The 8,479-nt window shown below is 40.3% G+C and overlaps 1 protein-coding gene across 2 annotated transcripts in view; it reads right to left on the minus strand.

Annotated features, from left to right (window-relative positions):
* LOC141443296 (uncharacterized) overlaps nt 1-8,479 on the minus strand; it is a 465,577-nt gene that overhangs the window by 432,626 nt on the left and 24,472 nt on the right. The window lies entirely within an intron of this gene.

Below are 8,479 nucleotides of genomic sequence, written 5' to 3' on the forward strand. Positions count from 1 at the left end.
GACTATTTTTCAGACCAAATGGCATCTTCGTGAAACGATATGTTCCTAGCTTGTGTTATAAGCTTGTCTTATCACGATCACAAGCGACGGGCTCACCTCCAGTAGCTAGAGCGCAGGTCTATTGAGCTAATGTAGCAACCTCGTTTAGTTGACTGAAGCAGTTCATCAATGAGCGGGAGTGGATAAGTATCTGATTTGGTGATGCATAAGGCGGCGATAGTCCACACAGAAACGGTACGAGCCATCTTTCTTCGGGATCAGCACCACAGGAGCAGCCATGCAGACTCACACTCTCCACACCATCTTGTAACATCTTGTCCAGCTCTTGCTTCAGTATCTCTTTCTTTGCCGGAGTAAGGCGGTATGGAGCACAGCAATGGGAGGGTGGTCACCAGTATCAATCCTGTGCTCGGCATAGGGGGTGATTTCCCCTCCTTGCCGGAAGATGTCATCATTAGCTGGAGTAGTTCAGCAAGCTTGTCACGGTGGTCGCTTCAGCATCACACACCTTCATCCTTCTTCAGAAAATCAGCAGAGCATATGGAGCGCTGTACTTGTGAAGTCTGCTCGAGGTGCAAGCGAAAAGCTCTCTTAGGCTCACCTGAAAAATGCCACATTTTAGTTTTAAGATCCAAGACGACTCCAGCTAAATGCAAGAAATCTATTCCAAGTAGAGTTTCGTTTCCTTGTGACTCAGGAAAAATCATAAAGTTAGTTTAAATAGTTCTGTGTTTAAGCCTCACCTCAATATTGCAAGCTTCCATCACATTCCTGGTGCAGACCTGGCCATCAGCAAGCTTCACAGTACGCAAGGATGACGTCATCGGGTATGCCTTCGCCTTAAGAATGGCTACAACGTGTGGCCGGCGATACTCTGTCGAGCGGCAGTGTCAACCAATGCACTACCATTTTAACCTAAAACTTGCACATGAAAAATAGGCGTAAAGGCTGACACAAAGGGATGAAATTATTTTCAACATGAGATGTCAAACAACCTCTGAAACATCATTAATAGAACTCAAACTGTGAGGCAGATCCATACTCAGATTTCATCTACATTTTTCTTACGTCTATTATCAGTATCTCGTTATCAATGACCTTGACCTGTTGTGACTAGTCATAGCCCAGTAGTAGCTCGATTGGCAATGAAATAATGACGAACTACTTAATTCAGTCGCGGAGTCGACATGGGGGCCAGAGGGGGTGATATATCGTCATTGTTTACAATTTTGTTATGCAAATTTGAGGTTATGTTTTTCTTACCAGATTCACAATCAAGTACAGAACTGCTGATAACTTGGCTCAACTCGCTTATTGCGTTAAAGGATACAGTATTGCACTTGGTGCACTGCGACCGAATCACGCCGGGGGCTCCGCAGCCGTAGCATGATACAACCACATCACTTTTCACTTCTAATTTAGGGCAGTCATCGCGTACATGTCCCGTACGCTTTGCAATACACACAATACTGTCTATTTGATTTAGCACTAGACGTAAATTCGTGTCGGGGCAGGCTAGGAGTCGCCGGCGCTGCGGGCGCGGCGCGGACGGCGCGGCTCGCGAGTTCAATGACCGCTGCGGCGCGAACGGCGATGCGGGCGTGGAGCGCGCGGCGGACACGTTACCGGAGGCGCGCGGCGCACGCGATGTCAGGGCTCCGGCGGCGTTCTTCGGGGCATCCACGGAGTCTTCAATCTGACGAGCACGATGCAGCAGCTCGGAGAAACTCACAACTTCCTCGCGTCGTAATCGTTTACGGATATCGTGATGGAGGAGACTGTAAACCATATCTAGTTGCACTTTCTCGCTGAGATCGCCAGTAGGTATGCGGGCGAGCAGCGCTCTGGGCTTTAGCAACGAAGATGTCTGTTTTTTCTTGTTTCCTTGTTCCGTAGAAATATAAATTCTGTATATTTTGGGGGGCGGGCGGCGGTCGCCGAAAGCGCTTCGCAGATTTTCGATGGCTTCTGGCCAGGACGCGATCTGCGGCTTGACGCCTTGCCACCACGTCGCCGCTTCATGCGTGAGCAACATGGACAGGCCGCGCAGCGCGCTGCTGTCGGACACGTGAGCGCATTCTTTGTAGCTTTCCACGGCGTCTATGAACCCCTCCAAGGATTCGTTCGGCGCACCACTGTAACTTTGTTTGCAGCGGGAAAAATCGCCGGATCGGCCTTCTAGGGCGCTCGTGAAGGTCGGAGACGGAGACGACGTCATTCGTGGTACTGAATCGCTTACTCTGTTTATCAGTTTCTCGAAAGCTTCCATCTGCGATCGCTGCAGCGTCTCGAACATAGCAGTGACGTGACCAGGGCTCCAATCATGGCGGGCTTCTGTATCGTCGTCGTCGTCGAGCGATCTATTGCGGCGCGTGCGAGGCATGATGTAAAAAGCGTCGTGCAAACTGAGAAGGCGGCTTTTTGGAGTCGTGCCGCAAGTTGGGCAGCCAGTGTAGCGGGGCGTCCTCGTGGAATGGAGTAGAAGAAAAGGGCAGGTTCCAGGGCAATAAGCGTATAATCATCCAATACACACACGAGCATAAACACACCACATTTAGAGTTTAGGGTACAAAGAATATTATATAATATTAGACAGAAAACAGAGTTTAAGAAAAAAAGCGAGCGTCACACACGAAATTGTAAGCTTAGCGTCTAGCAGTTCTCGGAAGAAGAACATGGCGCGTCCCCAGAGACAAGATATCAGAGTGGGGAGAAAATAAATTATACTATTGGCTAAAACGCGCGGCACGCGAACGGTTCGAGCGCGGCGAGAGCGGGCAACATAACCGTCGCTCGTGCAGTCCCTAGCTGAGCCGTCAGATGGCGCTACAGTACGTATTACGGGCAACGTGAACGTGAACGTGAAACGTGAAAGGATACTCAGTACCACTACCATGAATTTACAGTGACCGTACTCGATAGCGACGGCGTAAATTATTTGTATGGAGAATTGTACAGCGCCTCTACAAATAATTTACGCCGTCGCTATCGAGTACGGTCACTGTAAACTCATGGTAGTGGTACAGTTCAGCGTACGTAATGCAAGACAAAATTAGCAAATATTAACAAGGAACTTGAATTATTTCTTGATGAGACAGCAAAGTAAGTAGGAAGTAAATACAGGCTAATTTTCTACAAGTTCAGCACAAATTCTCAACAGTTAACCTCGATGGTTCGAAACAATAAAGCGTTAAATTTTAATTTTATAGACACGAAACACCGTTGTGTATTTGATGGTGAATGAATTAATGTTAAAAAGATCTTGGTGTTAGACAATTCTAGCATAGTATAGGAACTAATGATATATCATCATCGATCAAAGATTCAGCGATGTAACATTATCCCTAGGGCTCTTAATCAATATCTCGTGTAGGTACCATCAGCCAAATAAGTGGTCTATCAATTTTTAAACAAGTTCCTATCAAATTGTTAGGTCGCTAAAGTCAAACTTTCAAGTTGACAGACACGTCTATGGGCATTATTGTTATAGACATGTAAACGATTATCAACTTTAAGGTGGTAGACCACATATTTGGCTGATGGTACATTCTACTTCAGATTGCTGTCACGCGCATCAAGGAATAATTTGACGCTTCCAACTTCTTTGCAAAGAGATGAGGTCGTGGATGTTGAAATGTAAGGCACGTATTGGAATGGAGCGTAAAAATGGTGTCGCGTGCGACGGTGTTGAATTATTAACATCTAAAAGAAAAAATTACGTGTCTGTAGCATAATTTCTAAAACCAAAATTCCTTAATACGATATTTCTTAAAGCTAACCTCCGAAAACAAAATGTATATATACAAAAATTCTAGATCATGTCCGCCGTTCAGTAGGTAAACGAAGATTGTTTTTTTTTGGAATCTTTTTCTATTTTTTATTTCAGTTCCAAAGTTTTTGTTACTTTTACGTTACTTTTTGTTACTTATTTGTTGTTTTTTTTTTTTATTTTTTGTTTTTTTTTGTCCAGCGGTGGTGTAGTGGTATAGCACACGGCACGGAATGCCGAGGACCTGGGTTCGATTCCCAGCGCTGGTCTTATTTTTCTGGTTTTTCTGTGCATCTATATTTCAGTTTGTATATACGATATAGGTTCAGTAAACGTTTAAAATATCTAATGTACAAAACTGCTAGTAACTACATGAAAATCCGAACGACATAATTTACATCATGTATCCAATTAAGTAATTTCAAGAAAATAACATTAGAATGCTTGGTGCGCAATTTAAAGTAATACAATGCTAGCATGAGTCAGTTACTTAATGTAAATTAGCTTTACACCAAAACGTGTCCTGAATGTATTTCCTACTCTGTAGAGGGATTGAAGGAAGGACTTAGAGAAAAAACATTATAATTGTTGTCTTTTAAGTTTATTTGAGCGTCGATGAATTAACGATAAACAATTATTACAAAAATAACTTAGTCAAATAACTCGCCCCTTGTCATTCCCGGTGCAAAAGTGCCCAAGTGTTTTGTAATTATATAAACTGATTTGTCGATATTGTAAGTGTTTAAAATACAATATTATGAATAATATTTTATGGTAAGTATTTTATTGTTATATTAAGTACAAGTTGGCATTTGCTCGTTCTAATTGCTGCTTCAGTTGCTATAATGCTGCTATAATTTGACGATAAACACCAAAATATGTTTGAGTTTTGACGTTGAATAAAATATTCAAAATACTGAAAATTATATTTTGTAAGACTAATTAGGTAAGTAATTAGTTTGTGTAACAATGTAGCTTAATTATACAACTTGGTAAAGTAATTTATAAAATGAATTTTGTACTTGTTCGCGAGAGAATATGAACTTACGATTACACGGCCGCCTTTCGGTAAGTTCCTAGTCAATTTCTACTGTCATTATATTCACTAGCATTAAATTTACATTATAATTTAGTATTTCATCCCGGTCTCGAAAATATTTAGTAAATAATTTATAGTGGTGCTGACGCTATCATTTTTATTTGTATTATTGTGAGACTTAACTCGTATTTAACGCCATTAAGTAAATACTATTACAAATTAATAACAATGAATTTCTATTTTGTCCGCTTTTCTTCAATTATGATTGGTTTTTTGGAGTCTTTTTGTATTTTTTATTTCAACTCCAAATTTTGTTACTTTTACGGGTATCCCGTGAAACCATATCGAAAATACAAACTGAGACATGGATGCACAGAAAAACCAGAAAAAGAGACCAGCGCTGGGAATCGAACCCAGGTCCTCAGCAATCCGTGCTGCGTGCTATAACCCCTACACCACCGCTGGACAGGAATCTAGACACGAATTTTTCCTATGCATACATATCTCAGGTTGCTTATTTCTACTACGCTACTTATGCAGCAGCACTAGCGACATCTAAGTTCCGCTCTCATCGAGAGACGTCACACTCTTTCGGAACCAACCGCTCACCCAGACAAGAGATGTCGCTACTAAGCAATCAAATTATGATTGGTTTTTTCATTTCAATTTTAATAACACTTTTATAAATATCTGTCCCTAAAGTGGCTGAAATTTTGCTGGTACACTATTGCATATTTTGCATAATACCGTGTAGTTACAAGCCAATTTGCGTATTTTCATATTCGTAGCATCGTGCAGAGCTTCTATTCACCGCAGTCTAAAATTTCACAATCTAAATAATTTAAAAGAAAAATGAATATTAAATATTATCTCATTCTCATAGAGCGTGAATACTTCGTTTTCTTTTGGGATTTGGACGGTATGGAATAGTAGCTCTAAATGGATTTTAGGACTATGTTTAGCGGGATTTGTGTTAGATAGTGCATACTACATTATTTGGTGTTTTGTAGCCGTATTAACGAACGAACATTTGTGTTGTAATAAACATTATTGGTGACGTATGATTTTATTTTTCATGTTTCCCTTAACCTGCTGCACCAACTGATGGTATTCATGACAGGTTCGCTTCATCTTTCATAATGTTAACTACCATTAAACTACTGAGGAATGGAATTCGCTCCGCTAAACTTGACCACAGATGAAAAAAGAGGGTGTGATAAAGTCATGAACCAAGCGGCTATGTGGTAGCACTTTATCGAACTGTGACGTCATTAATCAAAATAGTTTCAATTAATTTTGAAAAAAGTAGTGAGCTAAATTAAAAAAAATGAGGGCTATCGCGTATGAATTCGCCACTAGAGGCGCTAGTGTAGCGTGAGGTGTCCGAAATGTCAAATCTCATAGTTTTTGGGTGAGCTACGCGGGTTTATTCATAATTAGAATTATTTTGTGAATATTTTGCAACATCTGAAATTAATTAAGTATGGCAAATATGCGTTCCGGGGCAATAAATGTCTGTGTTTTGAGAAAGTTTTGTCTTTCGGAAACCTTTGTCCTCCTTTTTTCCGAACAAAACGGGGACTATGCAACACTGTGGCATACTCGATATTTTTATGGTACGGTTTTAAGGTGTATTAAATATGATTTTAATCTAAACTTTGTTTTCACGCCCGTAATAACAGACTTTGAAAGCCATACTTAAAAACCTCACGCAACAGTGCGCCATCTAGTGAGACAAAAAACGATAGCCCTCATTGACTTTTCTATACAAAAAAAAATATAAAAACCATGGGTAATTTTTTTTAGACATCTGTATTTTCAGATAAATATAGGGCTCTTCAAGGCTAGAGTGAATACTTGAATAGGCTGTTACCAAACCAATGAGACACACCTTTGGCGTCATTTGCACTTTTCATGTTGAAAAACGGAGTCAATCAGGAGTCAGTTTTATGTAAAAAAAAGCATAAAATGCCACGGTTACGTCTGATGACCGTAAAACTTTTATTTGCGTTATTTAAGTGTAATCCAATTTTTTATTGCATTATTTGTCTAATTTTGGAATAATAAAAAAATAATTTTGAATACAAGCTTTTTTTGCTGACTGTACTTTTTGGCGACTTTACTTGCATTTTCCCCCAAACTATATTAGCATACCAAATTTCAAGTCGATGCCATTAACCGTTGAAGAGTGCCGTCCTGCGAAGACGATTCTGGCCGGACTACCAGGATGTCACTACCAGATTATTGTATTGTCACGCAATTTACATAAGTATGCCAAATTTCAAGTCAATCAAACTAATGGAAGTTAGTCGAATTTAACTTGCAAGATTTGACTACAGACAGACAGACACAACGAGACATGTGAAACTAAATAAAAGCTTGTAAAAATTTGGAAAACCCCCAACTTTCTCACTTCAAAGTTCAATATCTCAAAAACGGCTAAACTGATTTTGATGAAACATGGCTAAGGACCATCGCTAGAAAACCTGATTTCAAATAAAATAAACCGCATTCAAATCGGTCCACCTTTTTAAGAGCTACGATGCCACAGACAGACACAGATACACATAGCGGTCAAACTTAATAACACCCCTCTTTTTGCGCCGGGGGTTAAAAAAGAATCAAGATTGTTTAAGTGCACTATGTTTTTTTTTGCACTGGGCCCGCGTGGGAACTACTGCCCAAGCCCTCTCATTCCGAGAGGAGGCCTGTGCCCTGGAGTGGGACGTATTTAGGCTGGGATGATGTATGTTTTATATACGTTAGAAGAGCGAATAAATATTTCTATTTCTAAACTATGAAGTTTGTTTAGTGCACTAGTTTAGTGGACTTAGCATAGCACGCACCGCAGCAGCGTTTAGCAGTGCATACATATACGTAAACATGTACATATGTGCGTACATATGTGTAAATAAATGTTTCTCTCTCTCTCTCATACCATCCCTCATTTCAGAATAGACTGGCCAGCGAAAGCTGTCCACGCATTTTTTACGAAACTTTAATCTGGTATCATTCTGAGACTGTCAAAAATTGACAATCATTCTAACCAGGCTTACATAATTTTGATACTTCTGCGATAAGAAACAAATCAATTATTTTTTGTTTAATTCTTCCTCCTACCATCCTCAAAATGCAAATGTTTAAGATTAGCAATTTTGAACATGAAACTACCGTGAGACTCATATTAAATATATTGACCCGGATAACTCGCGAAGTGCGCGTGTTGCAGCAGCCGCCGAGTCGCGTTGCTCCGAAGAGGAAGGGCTACGGATTAGCCCGAAACATGTCGGGCTAAACTCGATTTAAGACGTGAGTTATCCGGGTCAATACATTTCATATGTTATAAGATTATGTTAGAATTAAAATGGTAGAAGATATATTCAAAGCCAAAATGGTCCAAAAATTGATGCGTCTTGACTGTACGTAAATGGGCACTGACAAAGGTCATACAATTTTCCAAGGGACTCCTAAAGTGCTTTATCATCTTTCACACATTACTACCTACATGAATTTTGATGCAGCTTGAAGAGCCCCGAGTAAAATTTAATATCTGGAAAATTTAACTAATATCTAAGTTTCAACTAGTGTACAGCAAGACAGCAAGTGTTGTCAGCCTCATTTTTTTTTTAATTTGCCGCGTATTCTCGTGGACGTTTTCGCTGGCCAGTCTA

Source organism: Choristoneura fumiferana, chromosome 27, assembly GCF_025370935.1.
Source record: "Choristoneura fumiferana chromosome 27, NRCan_CFum_1, whole genome shotgun sequence".
In the NCBI taxonomy this organism is placed as follows: Eukaryota; Metazoa; Arthropoda; class Insecta; order Lepidoptera; family Tortricidae; genus Choristoneura; species Choristoneura fumiferana.